Here is a 21,162-nt window from a genome sequence, read left to right as displayed (position 1 = left end):
AACAAAAATGCCTCCAGACAGTGCCAGATATCTTGTGTAGGACAAACACACCTACAATTGAGAAACTACTCTCTCATCGAAAATGTAAAGAGGGAGATAAGACAAGTGGGCACACAATTGGGACTAAGGGGGAGCATCTGAATACCTTGGTGAAGTTCATCAGATACAAAATATATTGTGCTGTGTTGGTTAAGTTGAAATTTATCTGAAGCTGGGAGACGTGCCTCCCCCACCAAAATGGCTTAATCAAGAAGGAAAGTGATACTTCTTTCATGTGGCAGTACAGAGCTAAGCAGCCCAGAGGGGAAAGGGGAAGGAGGGTAAACTCTTTCCACAAACAAATTTCCTAAGGACTCACGTTCCTCCCCGTTTTCCTCTCTGCCATCCTCAGATGTGTTTCCATCTCATCATACAACATAGAGCAGTAATCATTGATGCCACATTTGAAGTAACAGGATGGAGAACAGGTGGAAAGGAAACAAGTTGAACCTTCTTGTTGCTCTTAAAGAAGCTCCCATATGACATTCTCGCCTACATCCTGTAGTGGGATCCAGCTGGTTCACACCAGTTCAGCAGACCTGATTTTTGGCTGAGTTTAGCAAACCAGCTATTAAATTAACACTTGGAATTAGGGTTCTCTCTAAGGTAGACTGATGGGCAGCCACCATCCAAAAAGGTTGAAACAAATTTACATTACTTTAAAAAAAATTCATCTGTGCAACAGCATGTGCTAAGCATCCTCAGTAAAATTCATTCTGTGCATAGGTATAAAAAATTGGATGTAACTATGTTATATTTATTTATTCATTTCTTTAAAGTTGTTATACTTTTGATGAAGTATTACATTTTTATTCCTTTGCATTTGTTACCTCAGTAAGTAAACATTCAACATAAAGAGAAAAAGTGCCAAACAGCACACTATTATTTACTTCAGCTTTGTGTTACACAAGTTCCCACAAATTATTATGAGTGAATTATGTAATTCCTGAAATTGTTCAAAGAGCAAAAAGAATTGTTAGAACAATTGCTGTAAGTTCAGCAGAAATGGAAAAGAATTTTTGAAAGTTGAACATAATATATTCTGAGAAGAGAAGTTGCCAGTTGCTAATATCTCAAACGCAATGACCATTGTCCTATTGGCTTACCTGTAAAGAAATGGACTCCCACTCCCACAGTGAAATCAGGGTTATGGATAAATCACACGGCCAATGATGCTTGGATGAAAGCAAAGAACATTGCAAGTGATAACACTAATCAAGAAGCAATATGGAAACATTTTAGTAGTTTTATTGTTTTTCCAGATGTTGTTTAATATTTTCTAATATTCTAAAACTTTCTTATAACATAATCTAGTGTTGTGTACCTCTTTGATTTTTCTGATTTAAGCATTAACTATGAAATAATAAACCACCTTTTGTTATATCATTTTTTAAACATTTTATTGGGGACTCATACAACTCTCACCACAATCCATACATATACATACATCAATTGTATAAAGCACATCTGTTAGTTCTTTGCCCCAATCATTTTCAAAGCTTTTGCTTTCCACTTAAGCCTTTTGCATCAAGTCCTCTTTTTTCCCCTCCCTCTCCACTCCCCCCTCTCTCATGGACCCTTAATAATTTAATATTATTATTTTGTCATATCTTGCTCTATCCAGCATCTCCCTTCGCCCCCTTTTCTGTTGTCCGTCCCCCAGGGAGGAGGTCACATGTAGATCCTTGTAATCGGTTTCCCTTTTCCAACCCACTCACCCTCTACCTTCCCAGGATTGCCCTTCACACCCCTGGTCCTGAAGGGATCATCCACCCTGGATTCCCTGTGCCTCCAGCTCCTATATGCACCAGTGTACAACCTCTGCTCTATCCAGACTTGCAAGGTAGAATTTGGATCATGGTAGTGTGGTGGGGGAGGAAGCATTTAGGAACTGGAGGAAAGCTGTATACTTCATCGGTGCTATGTCGCACCCCGACTGACTCATCTCCTCTTCTAGACCCCTCTGTGAGGGGATCTCCAGTGGCTGACAAATGGGCTTTGGGTCTCCACTCTGCACTTTCCCCTTCATTCACTATGGTAAGATATTTTTTTATGATGCCTTTGTTACATCATTTTTATGCTCAAAAGAGTCATCAGGGCAGTGAACCAGTTGTTAACGTATTTTAATCCCATCACTGATTACTTTCTTTTGGTCATAACTTAGTTCATGATCACATTAGCAACAATAGGGCTCGGAAATGCAACCTTTATTCCAGTAATCCTGGTCCACCTAAAGGTGCTATTATTGTGTCAAAAGAAAAGATTCGGATTTAGAAGCGAGTCAGCGCCTTGTCCTCCACATGCTGTCTTTAACTATAAAATGACTTGTAATTTCATCAAACAAACTCTATTAGCACAGAGGGTAATCACTCTGTTATTAGTTGAAAGGTTGGTGTTCAACCCTACCCACGGGAAAGAGACCTTGTCATCTGCTACCATAAAGATTACAGCCAAAAAACAAAAAAGATTACAGCCTAGAAAAGTCCGTATGGCGATTCCACTAGGTCACAGAGGTTCTATAAGTAGTAAATCAACTCAAGGGCCCCAGCAACAACAATAATTTCATCAAACTGCATGTTGTGTCACCAGGTACTAAGTCACTGCACTTGGGGCTCAATTTCCATGGTGTATTGGGCATGCTTGCAAGCAAATAGAATGGAAAGACTCTTTGAAAGACTTCCAAAGACTTTCTTTTTTTAAAAAAACATTTTATTAGGAGCTCATACAACTCTTATCACAATCCGTACATACACATACATCAATTGTATAAAGCACATCTGTATATTCTTTGCCCTAATCATTTTCTTTTTTTTTCCTTTTCTTTTTTTACATTTTATTAGGGGCTCATACAACTCTTATCACAGTCCATACATATACATACATCAATTGTATAAAGCACATCCGCATATTCCCTGCCCCACCAAAGACTTTCATGATCATTCAGGGATATTCGCCCTGAAGAGACAATATTTGTAATTTGTAATGTCGGTGAGTGATGAAAGCCTTTGTGCTCTACACAACCTAAGCAGGTGGCAGCAGGGAGCTCTGGGGAACTGCGGAAGAAGTTCTGGGGAACTGCAAGAATTCACTTTTATTGGTAGCCTGTTATTGCGTTCTCCCTCCAGCCATCAAGGACATCACTTTTAGGGACAGCTCCTTTCCTGCTAGCACCTTCACAGACAGTCTTGGCTTATACCCAGTGGTAGGACAGTACATGCTGAACAACTGGCTGCCCAAAAATAGAAGGAAAAGCAGAAAAAGAATTTTAAAAACGTAAGAGAATGAAAAGTAAAAATAAAATGTGCATAGATGTCTACTTATTAAAAACTGCAATGATATGAAGGATGTGAAGCACACAATCACAAAAAAGAAACAGCTTACTTTTAAATCCACATGGCCACTTTGTCGTCATAGAATGCTTTCTTTGTTTTTTTTGCCAAACCCCTTTGTATCCGTAGGCAACCTATAATTTCAATATTTAACCATGGCTTGAGAAATGGAGTCTCATCGGAATCTATTAATTAAATAGAAGTAGTATCATTAAATCTGCTATTTTTCTATAAAATCATGCCTTATCCTTATAGTAATTATATTCACTAAACTCATTTCTTTTTCAGTTTAAACAGTAAATCAAGCTGAATTTGTAGTATTTGGCTTTCATGGTGTAAATACTCTCTGTGGAGAATTTCAAGCTCTACTGTGCCATCGCTGTACTCAGCAATAAGAAGAAACGTACAGTAGAACACCATTACACAATGTTTCCACCATACAGATGTAATAGATATCATAACTTCAAGGGCTTAGGATAGCAAAATACAATAATATACTGAGGATGTGTTGGGTTTTGAGTATTACCATCTCTGGTTTTGATATAATTTAATCTTTATATTAGATTTTTATAATGGCTATTTGTAACAGTGGCCTCTCAAAAATTCTGAAATGTTAGTCACTGAGTCTCCAGAGATGCTGCAACTTGGCTATATCACACCACTGTATATGATTATTACCAACACTTGGATTCTCCAGTTATGTTAATTCAAGCAGTTTCCAAGTTGCCCTCTAAAGAGAAAATAGTCACACAGAAGGAAATATTGCTATTCTTTTTCTTCTGCCGCATATATTTACTATAGGCCTGTGAAGTTCACTGGACTGTGAGTGTCTGAAGGTCACGCACTATGTTTTCTCCACACTTAGTACAGTGCCAGACACTCGGTTGTTATTAGATCAATATTTGCAGAAATAGTAACCTAAAATGGTTACTGTGTTCCAGGGACCCACAAGTCTTCTGAGGGTGCAGAATAATGTATCTTTCTTTCAATGCCCTTTATGGACAAAATGCCATAAAAATAACGATATGTATTTCATTGGGCCTAAAGCCACTCAGTAGGAGAAAGATGGGGTTTATCTTCGACTATAAAGATTCATATTCCTGGAATCCTACAGGGGCAGTTTTATTCTGTCCTCTATGGACACTCTAAGGCAAGACAGTAAGGGTTTTCCCCCGGTCATACTCTTAGTTGTTAAGGTATGTTTATCACTGTGATGTTATAGCAGATTGTCTGAACATCACCGAGTTCTTGCTCTGGAACACACGTCCAACACATATGCTGGAATATGCAGAGAAGCTGCATCCAAACTCTGATTCCCATGGTACCAATAATGCCATTCCCTTGGAAGGATAGTGTATGACATTCTATACGTCACGGGTCTCAAGGTGCTAGGAAGGTGACTTCACCAAACAAATTCTGCATTTGCTTGGCACACCAAATTCAGATTCTGCTGTGAATGTCTTATAACATTCTTTTAACCAAAAATTTCCAGCTCACTGCCATCTGGTCAATTATAAGTTACAGTAACCATATAGGACAGAGCAGAACTGCCCTGTAGGTTTCCAAGACTCTAACCCAGAAGAAAACTTCCTCTTTCACCAGAGTGACTGGTTATTCCCAACTGCTGACCTTGTGGTAGCAGCCCAATGCACAATTGCTTTATAAAAAATGAGTTCCGTAGTGCGCCGTGGTTCAACCATTGGAATAAAGACATACACTGAGGGTCCATCAGTGCCCTCCTAGTACACCTTCCTGGAATGATGAGAGGTCCAGTGCTTTCTCTTCTTTCAATGACCTTGGCCTACATTCTGTTTTCATTTGCTCAATAAAGCCTACACCCAAACTGTGCGGCATAGTAAAATTTTTACCAAACCCAGCTAGAAATCACTTGATCAAATAGGTAAAGTTCTGAAGGAACCCACTTTCATGACAAGTGGCTGCTGTGTTCCATATTTAGTTCTAAATCAAAGATCTGAGACTAGGAGCCTGGTCTGGAGCAGAAAGATCCTATAAATCATTGTGCAGTTTGTAGGTAAGATTTCTAGATACCCTATCCCATAAGTAGCTAATCTCTGAATTTCCTGTAAACACACAAACAGAATAAAAAGTCTAATAAAACCCCCCAACTCCCCCTAGGTATTAGGAAGCCATTGAGTGACTGTACTTCATGTCAAATTTCTTGACTGATAATTGCTTACTGATCCAGGAGGTAACAAATTCTAAAAAGTGAGACTTTGTTCTGAGAACCCGTGATTTCACCAAAGGAAGTGTAGCAGTCTCCATCTGCTAGATATTGTGATCAATGGGTATGCAATAAGCAGGATGTAGTTAATGGAGAGTGAATCTTAATTCACTGAAGGCTCAACAAATAGAAGGTATGTCCCAAAAGATGTTAAGTATTTATACCAATATATTTTACCTTTTTACTTTTTAAATGGTTTTTTAGGCATACAATTTAACCATTCAATCAAATTAAGAAGAATTGTACAGTCAATTTCGGAACTTTTTTCTTGTAATCTCTGTTGTTAGCTTCCAATTTCCTCAAATCCTCCCTTGTGAAGCCTCTTGGCAATTATCAATCCAGTTATTGCCTCTATAGAGCTACCTATCCTGGATCTTGTATGCAAAAATCATGCAAACACCACCAGAAAGCAAATAACTAGATGACTAAACAAAACATAGAAGAATCTCATTCAAAAAGAAAGCAGAAAATATTCAAAACTGAACAACTTTAAAGTGGGACACAAGGGAGAGCAAATAATAAGGTACATTTTAACCCAACTACATCTGCCACAATCTTCTCTGATGATGCAAGACTATTCACATCTTTCCACTATGGACAAAATGGGATCCACTAGAAGCTTAATCCATGTGAGGATGCTGCAATTGGATTTGGGGCTTCCATGGTTATCCGTAGCCTTCTGAAAACGACTTTGTGGTAGTTGCATAATCTGTTGTCAATTTGAGACAAGAGTGAGGGGGTGGAGTTTAGTCTGTTAATCAGGTCACAGCTTGATGACCTCATTTGGAGACACTAAGAAATAAATAGCTCACTGGAGGCAGGATACAGGCTCACTCCCTGCAAGACATGACAATGAGCCTGATGGAGCTACTCAGGCTGCCAGAGCCCTGGGGGGTGCAGGAGCCACCTGGGGACCCCTGCCAGCACTGAGATGTTTCTACTGCCACTGGATCCACAAGAAATTCCACCCACTGGCCTGTGATTTTTCTGCATTTGGCATTATTGCATGGCTGTGTGAGTCCAAAGAGGATTTTATGAACTAGTATTGGGCATATGAGCTAATATTGGACTTATAGACTTGATCTGGACTAGGCTGGGATATTTTCTCAGTATTCAATTGCTCTTTCTTATACACATGAGTGCCCATGAATTTGTTTCTCTAGTCTACCCAGACTGACACATTATTGTGCTGGGGCGTGGAATACTAGAGAAACAAATCATAAAGATGGAGAGTGATTGTTCGTTTGACCTATGGCTCATGGTAATTTTTTTTCCTTTGGCTAGCCAAAGTTCAGATATAGCCGTACAGTTCACTGTGTTGTTGTTGTTGTTTTTGAAAGAACATGGGAATTTAAAGTTTTGATTCCTGGAACTTGTGCTTGGTTAATTCTCTCTGAAATGGTGAGAATGATTGTGGTAAATGTGAGTCTTGAGCTCTAGTGGCAAAATCGCCCCTTGAATTTCTCTGAGACCAGGCTGCTTGGTCAAAATAGCTGACTCAAGGCTGGCTCTGGCTTGAAGCTGTCAGAGGCCTTGTCCTATACTTTGTATCAATGGAATATTTTAGATAAGGATTTAGATAAGCTAGATAAGGATTGAACTTGACTGTTTCAAGAATTGAGTTTAGGATCTGATTCTGCTTTATTTTTACTGATGTCTTCTGCTTATTATTGTTGATAAAATGATGGATATAAATGATTGTTGGGAAGTATGAAAATAGAGTTTGTAAGCCTTTCCTTGAGCCATTAAAATTTGAATCTTTAAATGGGTTAGGACATGCCTGCCAAAAAGGCTATGAAGCCCCACCCAGTGCTTTGGAGTACTCTGAAAATTTCCATTCCAAGAGACTTGCCTAGAGGACTGTTGACAGATTGAAGAAAAAGAAACTCTTTGGATTTTTGAATTTTGAACTAGTGGTTTTTGTCAGAAGCTGGAAAAAAATCTGGAACCATGAAGAAAACTCCTCTGTAGGACTGAATATTAAAGGCAGCCTGTGGCAGCCTGGAATGCTTGCTAGGTGACCACCTGGATCCACTTGTTGAGTGGACGTGGAAGGAAAATAGCAATAAACAGACGGGTTGAGTCTGGCCACTGACACCTGTGGATCTGGTTTGCAGGGACTAGAGAAGAAAATGAGAGCAGGTTAACTTGGCTGAAGTTCATGACCTAGCCCAAAAGGGCCAAGGTTGTTGAGAATTTGTGGCCATGGTCTAAAGGCAAGGTGACCCATGGGCACCCTGGTGAATCTAAGTGAGGCAGCGCACATTGAGGTCAACAGAACCCGATCAGATGAAGAGAAGGTTTTTGAGCCTGTGAGTTGGTCCATAATGCTGCTGACTTTATGGATGGCCTGTCCTGATTTGACTTTGCTTATGGATGTGGACTTCACAAGGTTCCAACTGGAATGAAAATTCTTCACGTCAAAGAATATGATTGTCTCCTCAGAGCACTGGGTTGGTGTAAATGGGTAGTATAGAAATGGAATTCCCCAAATTGGGCAGATAAAGGCATGAAGTGACTGGCTTACAAACTTTCACAGGTAGGGGAAATACATTCATAGGATTATAGGATTAGTGTGTAGGTGTTACTTAACTGCAATTGTTAAGCATAGGATATGTTTGTTTTCTTCATTTATAGAATGTTATGTGTAAATGAGGGCAGCATATTTTGAATTGTATGCCTTTGAGTTTTATCCTGTTAGGTACAAATATGATTTTATTATTGTTTGTTTGAAGATTATATATGGCTAAAGAGTTGTGTGAAAGTGTCAAATTGACAAGGGGTAGTGTGTGGTAGTTACATAATCTGTTGGCAATTTGAGACTTAAGAGTGAAGAGGTGGTGTTTAGCCTGTCAATCAGGATGCAGTTTGATGACCTCATTTGGAGGCACTAAGGAGATAAATAGCTCACTAGAGAGGGGTCACATGCTCACTCCCTGCAAAACATTACTGACAATGAGTCTGAAGGAGTACACTCAGGCAGCCAGAGCCCTGAGAACTGGAGGAGCTACATGGAGACCCCTGTCAGCGCTGAGATGCGTCTACTGCCACTGGATCCACAAGACTTTCCACCCACTGGCCTGTGTGTGATCTTCCTGCATTTGGCATTATTACATGGCTGTGTGAGTCTAAATAGGAATTTGTGGACTAATATTGGACATATGGGCTAATATTGGACTATGGACTTGATCTAGACTGGGCTGGGATGTTTTCTCAATATTCAATTGCTCTTTTATAGAAAACATTTTCTTATACACATGAGTGCTCACGAATTTTCTTTTCTAGACTACCCAGACTGATACACAGTGGTTCATAAGTTAAACTCTGATAGTATTCCTTCCTTTGGTTCGGGATTTTATTATTTCTAATCTTTGTATTACACAGGCTAGTGTGCTTCTTATATATAGGCTTACTTGATGCCTCACATAGATGGCTGCTTGTTCAAGGACAAGCCTTTACAACCCAGATACTATTCTTTCTGAACCAGGCACCATCTGGTTTCATCACTGCATTTTGCTATAACACCCATATCTTTAGTGATCTCTTCATGAGGCATTTTGATTTTTAAATTGTTTTCTGAGAATCTTGTGTGATGAATACTTAACATCACTAAAAGATACAGTTGGTGGTCTTCTAAACAAATATTAGTGTAAGGCCAGGCTCCTGACATGCCTATGTTTCTAGCCTGACTCCAGTTAGCTATAGAAACTGACTATAAGAAATACCGTGGAAAATAAAAATGCACTATAAACATTTATTTTGACAGAAGAGTTTAACCACAGCTTCTGTTTATACTCACACGTGTTCTACATACACTTGTTCTACATATAGTGGCTATACATCTGAGTTGCAATCCTCAAAGTTAGCAGTTCAAAACCACCAGTCACTCCTCCAGAGGTAGATTGCATTTTCTACTCCTATAAGCAATTATAGTCTCAGAAACTCAAAGGGGGTCAGTTCTACCCTATCCTATAGGCTAGGTAAGAGTTAGAGTCAACTCAATGAATGGCAGTGAATAATAAGTAAAGGCATCTGCTACACATGCACTTTGTAACTGGCACTGTGGTTCCCATTCAATAAGTAACTTAGTGTCATACTCGACAACATTATAACAGAAAGACTTTCTTGTTATTTAATAATAAGTGGACAAAGAAGGCAGCCTGCTAACACGTGCACAAGGTTCACATCTGCTTAGCTCACAACCATCCAACAACTGCCTGTAGCATTTGTATTGATCAGCATTCTCTACCATTATTCCTAACTCTGAAACTAGCTCATCTTCCTTAAAATAAAATGAAATAAAATCCCAGCACATATTTTCAAGGTTGATGTCATTGTGGTTTCTTTTCTAACTCTTGCATATAAGTGGCACAGCGGTTACAGATTGGGCTGCTAGCCGCAAGGTTAGCAGTTCAAAACCACCAGCTACTCCACAGGAGAAAGACAAAGCTTTCTACTCCCGTAAAGAGTTAGAGTCTCCGAAGCCCACAGGGGAAGCTCTGTTCTGTAGGATCATTATGAATCAGAATCCATTCAGTGGCACACTTTGGTTTTGAATTATCTGGCATATAATAATTTTAAGGAGCCAAAATGGTACAATGGTTAAGAGGTTGGCAGCTACAAGAAAGCTTGGCAGTTTCAACTCACCTCACACTTCCAAAATAGACATCTGTTCCTCTAAAGTTTGTGACCTAGAAATCCTGATGGAGCATGGTCTAAATGGACTACACAGCATGCTGCAACAACAACATAAAAGCTCTGGAAGCTAAATGTATCTTTAAGGATATCAGATCATTCTCAGATCCCAAACACAGTCCAGGTAGAGTATCTGAGACCTTTGCATATATTCATGCTGGCAGTTCTTCACATTCAAACCTAAAGCATAAATAAGTAAGTTTCATGCTGGACAATATTATACTGATTACCAAAGGCCAGCTTAACATTCATGTTCCATTTCTAAGGTGACACACCTGCTTTTGCTTACTAGTAATTTAAATTTCTTTAATAATGGAAAATTGGTAGAGGATACCTCACATAGTCATTGAATTTCAGTGTTTCGAAGTCAGTCTACCTGTGCTCCAACAACCTTTTCAGTGTTTTCTGATTCATCATCAAACCATAACGGAAAATGCAAAAGAGCACAAAGCAGTTCCAGTGTAGAAAATTATGATCTGGATGGCACAATAAAGCAAATGTGCATGCAAAGGTAAATTATAAGATTCTTTATACTTGTGTTCAGTATGCTAAGGTAGCACGAGAAAGGATATCAATAATTGTTGTGGTTGGGTGCCATTGAGTTGGTTGCAACCCATACATAATAGAAGGACACACTGCCACGTCCCGTGCCATCCTCACAATTGTCCTTCTGTTTGAGCACAATTTTGTGGCCACTGTCAACCCTCTCATCAAGCATCTTCCTCTTTTTCAGTGGCTCTCTACTTTACAAAGCATGATCTCCTTCTCCAGGGATTTGAATATTTGGTGCGTGATTAGTTAAAATAGTTCATTCAAATCCATCTGGTCACAAACTCTGCTCTCTCTTCCACTTCGGAAGATTTGCCAAGCTCTCGTTATATACCAACATTCTCAGGATTTATCTTTGAATAAAATATGCCCAAAGAACATATTCAGCTAGAAAGGAATAAGGCCCCTATGATGTGTGGATGTAAAACTTTGGGAGACTTACCTGTCAGTGGGATTCTAGAATGTTCGTTCCGAGCAGGGACAGTACCTCAGATTATCTTTTGCTGTGACATATTGAAGGAGCTCACCAAGTTCACTGATAATAAAAATGATAGGAATGATCAGATTTCCCAAATGCCAGCATCCTAAGGTTTATGTGAGAAGTTACCTCTTACAAAAATTATCTGTCCAGGTTTTGATATTGTATTACAGTGATATATGCAAGTAGAGGACTTTAGGTGAAAGCTACATGGAACCTCTCTGGACTATGTTTGAAAATTCCTGTGGATTTATAGCATTTGAAAATAGAAAAATACACAAACATATGAGGAGCCTTCAATAAGTGTGTGGGAGAATTCCATTATCTTTTAATTCTATTTTCCATATATATGTATGTATATATATATGAATATAGGTTTAGGTATAGACATATAGACATAGACTTAGACTTTGATATAGATGACATAGACATAGATGACACCAACATAGACATACACATAGTGGAATTTATGAGTACTGGAACTAGATGGAAATGCCTTGTTTTACCAGGTCTCACGGGTGTTTTGCCTTTAACAGGGTGCAGTTATCAGTTATCACTTTTCTACTAGTGGAAAATATTTGATGACAAATTTCTACCTGATTTCACAGGTTTCACTCTGTGTGTGTGTGTGTGTGTGTGTGTGTGTGTGAGAGAGAGAGAGAGAGAGAGAGAGAGAGAGAGAGAGAGAGAGAGAGAGAGAGAGAGAGACGAGTTGTTCAGCAGACATTTTCCAAAGTTGTAACTAGAAGAGGCATTCCTAAACATGAAGTACTTTCCTGTGCGTCTCTGCCCCAAAGTGGAGGACTTCAGGAACAGGTGGAGGAGGGGTAGCCAAGAGTGAAATTTAGAGTGAGGGGCTGGGTGATAGCTCAACTGTCCAATTAACTGACCATGATCTTGCACCTGTCACTTAATATATGAGTGTATTTCTTTATCTGTAAAATACTGCAGTTCACTCTTTTCTTTTCCAAAAGGTCACCTACAGAGTACACACCCCACTACGGCAAGATAAACCTTGAGGGCAACATAACCATGAGGAGCAATTCATAATCAGAGAGGTCTACAGGGCCAGCCCCAATCAGAGCCAAACTGACTCCCCACCCACCCTAGAAGTCTGTGCTACGGAGGACAACACTAAATATACAAGCTGGGGAGAGGGGCTGGCCTACCACACCCATCTAGAAGCAAACCAAGAAGGAAAAACAGAGAGTGGGGGGCTAGATCCCATATGGCACACCAAACCCTGAGGATGATAGCCTTGCATGGAGCTGCTAAGGCACAGAGAGGACTGTAGGGCTGACAACAGATTGAGACATGATGTCCCTTCGCTGGAGCATACCTTGACAGAGGACAATACTGGGGACACACGGCAGGTAGTGAGTCGAGGCTGACCACCCCCACAGTGGGGGCGAACCAAGAAAGGAACATAACATAAGCAACAGGAGCAAAGCCAAATCACAAAGCCCTTAAGGAGACCCAAAATATACTCCAGACTAAGAGGTGCAGTTCCCAGATCCCCTCTGGATTTATGTATGCTTTTTCTTTTTTTGCTAGCTTTTGTTCTTTTTTATTCAATCTTTTGTTTTGTCTCTGTTATTGTTGTGTTACCTGCCTATATGAGATAGGTATGGGAGCAAACCTGAAGAGAAAGCAATCGGACTAATAGTTCTGGAAGGACTTTCAGGTTGAAGGAGGTGGGGGGAAAGGAGTGTTGAGCAAACAATGCCATAGACAGGGGATCGACTAGGGAATTAAAGTAAACAACCATGAGAACGTAGAGACCCCTGTGGTGTTGGAGCAACAGCAATCTAACTGAGAGGAATTACTAAGAGGCAAAAGAAGGGCAAGTGGGATGGTGGGGCAGGAGGACAGTAAAAGGAAACAGAGGAAAGATCTAGGAAGCAAATCTACGGATAGAGGTATAAACATAGTCGTGCACTTATGTAAATATTTAATCCATTAAAATAGAGGTATTAGCCTATGCACATTTACATGGCAATACATTGAGGAAGTAGACAGACTTTAGGCATCTGGTTCAGCCCTCCCTCAATGCAAAAACACTTTGTTCTAACAACCTGGCATTCTGTATACTCACCCTCCCAACATGATTTGCTGAAGACCAAAATGGGTGTATGAGCAGATGTGGTGAAGAAAGCTGATGGTGTCCAGCTATCAAAAGATATAGCATCTGGGGTCTTAAAGACTTGAAGTTAAACAAGTGGCCATCTAGCAAAGGAGCAACAAGTCTACATGGAAGAAGCACATCAGCCTGTGTGATCATGAGATGTTGACAAAATCCAGTAACAGAACCAGAAGCCCCATAGCAACAAAGCCAAAAAAAAGTGTTGTTGAGAATAAGAGGGATTGGAGCAGAGACCTAAAACCCATCTGTGGACAATAGGGCATCCCCTCACAGAAGGGTCATAAGCAAGGGATGAGTCAATGAGGGTGCAGCAGAGCACCAATGAAACACATGATATTGCTCTAGTTCTTTGAGGCTTCCTCAAGGACCCCAGTCCTGCCCTTAAGTTCTGACTAGACTGGAGTATGTACACTGGTACAGATAAGAGCTCATGACACATGGAATCCAGACCAAAGAAACCCCTCAGGAACAGAAATGGGAGGATAGGGGGTAGGTAGAGGGAGGAAAAGAGAAAGGGGGAATGATCTATGCATAAGCCCCTCCCCCCAACCAGGGGGACAAACAAAAGAAACGTGGGCGAAGGGAGACAATGGTCAGTGTAAGGTATGAAAATAATTATAATTTATCAAGGGGTCACAAGGGTCGGAGAGGAAGGAGGGGGGAAAGAGAAGCTGATACCAAGGTCTCAGACATAGAATAAATGTTTAGAAAATGATGATGGCAACATACATACAAATATGCTTGATACAATTTATGGAATATTATAAGAGCTGTTAAGGTTTCTTACATAAGAGCTGTAAGTAAAATGATTTTTAAAGTCACCTACAGATTAAATAAGATATAAAGGACCAAGTACCCTGGAAGTGTTTCTCATCATCATTTTGACCCAAGAGACCACTGTGAAACCAGAAGATCCTCTCCATGGTACTCAAGAGCCCCTCAGCTTGTCACATCAATAATTCTTCAAGGGGCCTGTTGGTTTCCAAATTAGCAAGTCCACTTTACCATAAGCCCCAAACTTCTGCTCAAAAGATGTAGCTGCTCCTCTTAATCATATACAGCTGCTTACAGCTGCTCCCCTCACATCCTACCCATCATATACATATCATATACACATCACATGCATATCCATATCATATATATATACATGTCATATACATCGTATACATATTCATGTCATATGCATAGGTTCCCACCATCAGGGTGGACCCATTATCAGATGAGACTCAGAACAATTCCCCAGGCTACCTTCTGGGCCTGATAGGTGGAGGTTTTGTCCTGCATTGATATGTTCTGCAGGACTGAGCAGTAGCACTGAGGGAAAGGTCCAAAATGCCCTATGGGAGAGGTCTGGGTGCCCCTAACCCTAATGGGAACTGAAGACCTGCAGGGCTTCACGGACATGTTCGGGAACGCAGCCCTAGTGTACAGTGGATTAAGTCTTGGGCTGCTAGTGTAAAGGTCTTCGTTCAAGCTTACCTATGAATCTACAAAAAAGATGAGGCTGACAGCGCCCACAAATACTTACAACCTCAGAAACTCTATGGAGCAGCTCTACCTTCTCTAAGGTTACTATGAGACAGGATCAATTCAGTGACAATGGGTTTGGCTTTTTAGTTATAACATGTTAGTGCAGCTTTTATATGTCTGAGTGTGGGAGATGACATCATAAATTTCGTGCGAAAATTCTAATATATTCTAGGCCAATTTCCTCACAGGGACATTGGCATTTTGACTGCAGGGAAAGTTGTGAGGAAGTAGAAAGATGGGGGCAGGGCACAGGGAGAGCTAGAGGATGTCAAAGGGAGACCATGAAGATATTGCTAGTCAGTTTAACTGAAATGAAATCCAGCGCTGTGCTGGATGTCTCCAAAGAAATAAAAAAGGCTAACACATATTCATTCTTGTCGCAGAAGTTGAAGTCTATTAGAAAAACCAAACTCACTGCCATTAAGTTGATTGGCATCCCTGAAGGACAGAAAGAACTATCTCTGTAGGTTTATGAGTCTGTAACACTACTAGGAGTAAAAAGCTTCATTTTTCTCCCGCAGAGTGGCTGGTGGCTGTGCACGGCTACCCTTGTGGTTAGTTGCCCAACACATAACCCACCACACCACCAAGGTTCCCTTAGTAGAGGAAATATAAATATAAACAATAAATTTAAAACAGTGCAATTATTGCTACAGTCACAGTGCAGGTAACTTACAGTGTAAGAAAAAAGCCAAAGGACGTATTATTAATCAATAAATGTGCTTGATACCTTCTGCTTGCTTCTCTGTACCTTCTCTCTACTATTTTCCCATCCTCCAACAGAGTAGCTATGGTATCCAGCCTCCAAGGTGGTCCCCAGTGATCCCTGCCTATTGATGTTCCTGGTCCTGCATAAATACCCACACTGTGTTAAGTTTGGTTTGTGTGTGTGTGTGTGAAAAATGATGATATGTGACTTTCAAGCCTTCATAAAAGACATTACAGGTTCTGCATTGTTCTTTTTCTTGAATCCCTTACTGGGAAAGCAAGTTGCCATGTCAGGAGGACACTAGAGTAACATGTGGAGAAGCCTACAAGATGAGAAACTGACTCCCAATCGACAACCATGAATGAATCTTTTAGGGAGCATTTCCTTCAGCCTCAGTCATCTTCACATGACTATAATCTCAGCTTGCTTCTTCGATGAAACCTCACGAAAGGTCCTGATCCCAAACTGTCCTTGTTAAACACCCCCTGAATGCCTGTCCCACAGAAATTGTGAAATGTTATGTATTTCAAGTCACTGAGTTTGGATTCATTTCTTATGCAACAATCAATAATGATGCACTGGCCTGTATGGACTGAACCAGCAGGCCCTGTGATTTCTAGTTGGGGTTAAATAATAAGAGCTATGAATGGAGACTGAAAGTCGGAATCCAAGTGAGATGGGGATATCAGCTTCTTCCCTATTGAGCCACAGGCTTGACCACAAAGCTTCCTATTCCGTGGTTCTTTTCTTAGAGCGCTCACCAACTCGTAGTGTGTGGACTCTTGCCCTTCCCGGCTCTGATACTACAAAAAGCTCTATAGTCCTGTGATGCATCACTTGTAGCTGTCCTAGAACCTGCACACATCGCTGCAAAAGGCTCCTGGATAAATTAACCTCCACTTGCTCAACTTAAATGTACATCTATTTCCTAATGAAACCATGAGGGGCATAATGAGGAACACGTCGTTCTAAAGAAGTGGTGTTGGATCGGAGCCTTGAAAGATGAGGGTGCTCTTGCCAAAAAAAAAAGGAAGGGCCATGTATTTTCTCACACTGAGGGCCACAGGCAAGCACAATTTCTAATTTTGATCATTTTATAGCTGTAATTGGTCAGTTTCAATGGGACAGTGTTTCCCACTTAAGCAGCATTTAGAAGTGTGCAGTAAGATATTGGTATGATGGATTTCAGGCCACACTACAGTGCACATGTGAAATATCATTTCAATTTTCTACAGTTTTTATTTCAGACAACCTGTTCTATAGATGACCCAAACTTTTTCATCACTTTGAGATTTCTGTTCTCCCTATATCCTTCTGGTATGAGATTTTTTTTAATTACATATAATTCAAAAATACTTTTTAATATAATATTTTGCAGGGAGGAGTCCACACATTCAGCCTTTGTTATCAGCCATAATTCTCTGTAAGTTAAACTGTAGTTCAGTATGGCCCATGGAAACCAGTTCTGTAAAGTAACGGATTAGGTACAAGAGGCTTGCAAGAACACACTTAGTCCTTGTAAGAGAGAAAATAACTTTTAAGAATGTCAGCACATTAACTATGTGTATGCAGATAGGAATGCTAATTGTAAAAGAGTTTATCTACTTGTGTTAATCTGGGTACTTTAGAGAAACAAATCCACAGAAACTCAAATGTATAAGAGAGAGTTTTATATAAAGGCTAAGTGCACATCAAGAAAACATCCCAACCCAGTGCTGCCCAAGCCCACAAGTCCAACATTAGCCCATATGTCCGACACCAATACATAAAGACCTCCACCATCTCACAAACCACACGCAATGATGCCAAGTGCAGGAGGAAAGCCGAATCAGGGAACATGTGGACATCTTAGCTCTGGCAAGGGTCTCCACATGGCTGCTCCAGCACCCACGGCTGCATCGGGATAGGTCCATGTTGCTTTCCTTGGGGATGTCTTGCAGGAAGTGAGCCATGCCAGCGGAAGCAGGGAACTGGCTAAGGCAGCTGCACCCTGGTTCAACCATCACAAAGCAAGAGACCTGAGAATTAGCAAGGTGAGGCTCATTGAGCCTCTTATCTCTCTGCCCTTCAGTTAACCCCACATGCGTTTATTGGCCAGATTGGCACAATAAACTTTAACTATCTCACTACTCAATGCAGCATTTCAACAGGACTTCCACGTGGAAGCCCTCTGTCAAAATGTCATGAGATATTAGTCTTAAAGACTGATTGCATTTAAAATGCTTTTCTTTAAAACGGACTAATTCCGTCTAGTAGCTCACTTACATTACCTCCCACCCAATTGCTGCCTGTCAAAGAGACATAACCATAGCTATGATAGGGGTGCTGGCAACAAAACAACCAAACCGCTGTCTGTGGCTTGGACACAGCTTCAGGCTGGCCGTAGTGGCGCGCTCACCCCCACGTCTCTGAGGAGATTCCATTACGCTCTTTTCTCTTGCACTGAAAGGTGGGTGGGGGGTGGGTAAGATTCTTCTGGAAGAAGTGCCCCCTTAAAGGGGGCAGGAGCCTTGGCTGGAGTCCTACCTAGTCTGAGTATCTTGTGTGGGGTCCAGGGGGGGTCGCTGGATTTGCAGCGGCAACTCATTCCTCAGAGACCCTGGTGAGTGGGTGTGCAGGCGGGGGGCAGGGGCTGCAGAGAAACCCACTGGGGTGGCTGGAATGCTGTTTCCAGGTTTGGACGTGGGAAGGGTTGTGAGGGGAGAGGAAATCCCACCAAAACCTTTTCTGCACTGTAAGCGCCCTGAGGAAGAAGAGTGCTCCGAACAGATTCTTCAGCTGGAGCCCTTCTCCCTGAAGAGTTGGCCCCCAGGCGACTCTAGAGGCTGGGGTTGGAAGGACGAGGTCTCCGTAGATGTTGCTTGGCAGAGAGAGACCTGAGCTGCAAAGAGGTATGGGGCGCAGAGTGACTTGAGGGAAGGAAGGTGGGGGTGGAGTGGGGGGGCAAAAAAAAAAACAACCCCCCAAAACAAAACAAAAACACCAAAGTATCAAGAGGCACAGTAAAAATCTTTTCAAATCCAGATTATGGGGGAAAATACTTGAAATAACTAATTAAATAAGAATCACTGCACATTGAAATAGATGAGCTAAATAATTTGGCCACTGAGGTTATTGGCTAAGAAGACAAAATGGAAAAGACCTCCCTAATACAAAATCCCAGTTGAAGGCAAAATTAAAGGTGCTGATCTTTGCTTTAGACCTGAGATTGAGGCCTACAATTGCTGTACATTGATTAAGCATCTGCTTGGAATGACTTCCTTTCCTTTCCTGCTTTCACACAACACCTGCTGGGGACATGCACAAAATTGCAAGGTCGTTCAAAAGCAGAACATGAGCTAATCTTTCCCTCTTGATATAGTCCACCCAAGTGTCTATCAGAAAGGCTGACCTAAGGGTTGAGCCAAACGAGATAAGGCTCTGACTCTTCTCCTAGTCAAGTACCAGTATGTGTGCTGTTTTGCAGGCAAGGTGGAAGGACAGTTCTGATTTAAACCTTTTGTTTCTGTTGTCTAGTTAGGCTTGGAACACTCTGGAACTTCATGGATTGGATGTAAACAGAAAAAAATGGTGCATCTACTTACCTGAGTACCCCACCCTGCCCACTTTCTCAGGAGATTCGGAAAACAGCATGCCCCAGGAAGGCAGACACTGCATACACCCATGTTTCATAAACCACATGACTCATTATTTTATTTTGAAAGTAAAATCAGTCTAGTACACATCAGATTTCTTGGGACAAATGGTTCATCCTTTGCTACCTGAAAAACTGGAGACTTGAATACACCCAAAGATGCCTCAGAAGAAAGTCTTGGCAATGGAAAGACCTATGGCATACGGTTCTGCTGTGACCCTCCAGGAGGCATCAGAAGGCAGACTAGAGGTAGCAGAACCCACTTAGATCATGTATCAGTCAGAATCAACTGGGTTATGCTATGATAAAGAAACGCCCTCTTGATCTCAGTGGCTTCAAATATGGATTGTCTGGGACTCTATGTCATCCACCTCCTGGGACCCACCCTACCCAAGCAACTGAGCATCTGAGATGTTGCCAGGCTCTATGTCAAAGCATGCCTGCATTTTTTCAACCTCTGCTCATATTACATTGGTCAAAGCATGTCATGGGAACAGGCCTGAGGTTAATCCTGCCATGAGCCTACATAAGTAAACATTATGCTATTTACAAACATTTCTATGGATGCCAAATTCTTTGTAAAAGTTGCATGTATTCCTGCGGGGAAACGGTGGGCTGAGAGGTAGAAAAGAGAAAGAAAACAGAAGTTAAAAGGCAAAGAATGGATTAGAAAAAAACAGATCATAAGAAACTCTTCTGAGGAAGGATGATATTTATGGAGATAATTTTTAATCATCTTATGACCTATGTTTAGCCCTCCACCCTGGTCAGGCGTGAGAGCCGGCTTGAAAGAGCCATCATGGGAAACAGGTTCTTTTATTAGTCTCTTCAGCAGCTGACCAGGTTTGAGGTGTTTGAGAAACAGTGAGGGCAGCAAAGGTGTCCTGTCATGTCCACTATAACATTCATCCTGCTCCTAGCAAGAGCTTCTGGGCCAAGAAACAAGTGGAACATATTCAATACACTAAAGTGCGAGAGTTTTTTAAAAAGGCCTGAGGATGGATACTGGAATCTGGGGAACAAAATCTGTTCTGAAGACAATAGTCCTTCTATTACACATAAAACTGTATATATTTCGTAATCCAGTGGGTACAAGATGAGCTATTAAATAAAAGATGCTTGTATATTGGGAAATTCTTTAGAAAAAAAATTCATTCCCTATTCATTGTATAAATGTCAGCTGAATTATGAAGATAAGTACAATTTTCCCTCATGAGAAAAAAAATTTCAGAATTAAATGTAGTTAAATTTCTACCTGCTATATAGACAGTAAGGATATTTTTTATTCTTAAAACATTTTTTAAAAACTTTTTATTGGGAATTGAGTGAAGATTCACACAGCAGATAATCAGTTTTACATTGAACAATTTTTATAAATTTTGCTTCATCTCATTCATTACAACCCCTTGAATGCACATCATTCACTGCATCACGTTCCTCTGCTGTCTCCTGTTTCCGTTTCTCCGTCTTTCCTAACCCTTCTGAACTTGGTCCTTGGATGGTTTTGAGTGTGTTGCACCATTTTCTCCCATTCTACCCAGGATGTTCTAATCTGATCTTTTCAGAACAGTTCATAGAGGGAGCCAGGCACTATCTAATTCTTCTGGTGTCAGAGTTGTGAAAAATAATGTTCACCTAGTCCTAAGGATTAATTGTTTTTATCTACTTTTTTGTTCACTTTTTGTTCCGTGTGTTCATTTTAGCAGGGATAAACCTTTGGTGACCATTCATGAACTTCTGAGAACCCAGTTGCAACTTACCAAAGCATCTTAGAGCATTAACTTTGTGGATTGTATTTTCCCAGTTGACCCTAG

Source organism: Tenrec ecaudatus, chromosome 15 (genome assembly GCF_050624435.1).
Source record: "Tenrec ecaudatus isolate mTenEca1 chromosome 15, mTenEca1.hap1, whole genome shotgun sequence".
Lineage (NCBI taxonomy): Eukaryota > Metazoa > Chordata > Mammalia > Afrosoricida > Tenrecidae > Tenrec > Tenrec ecaudatus.
Note: the sequence above shows the minus strand (reverse complement) of the source record.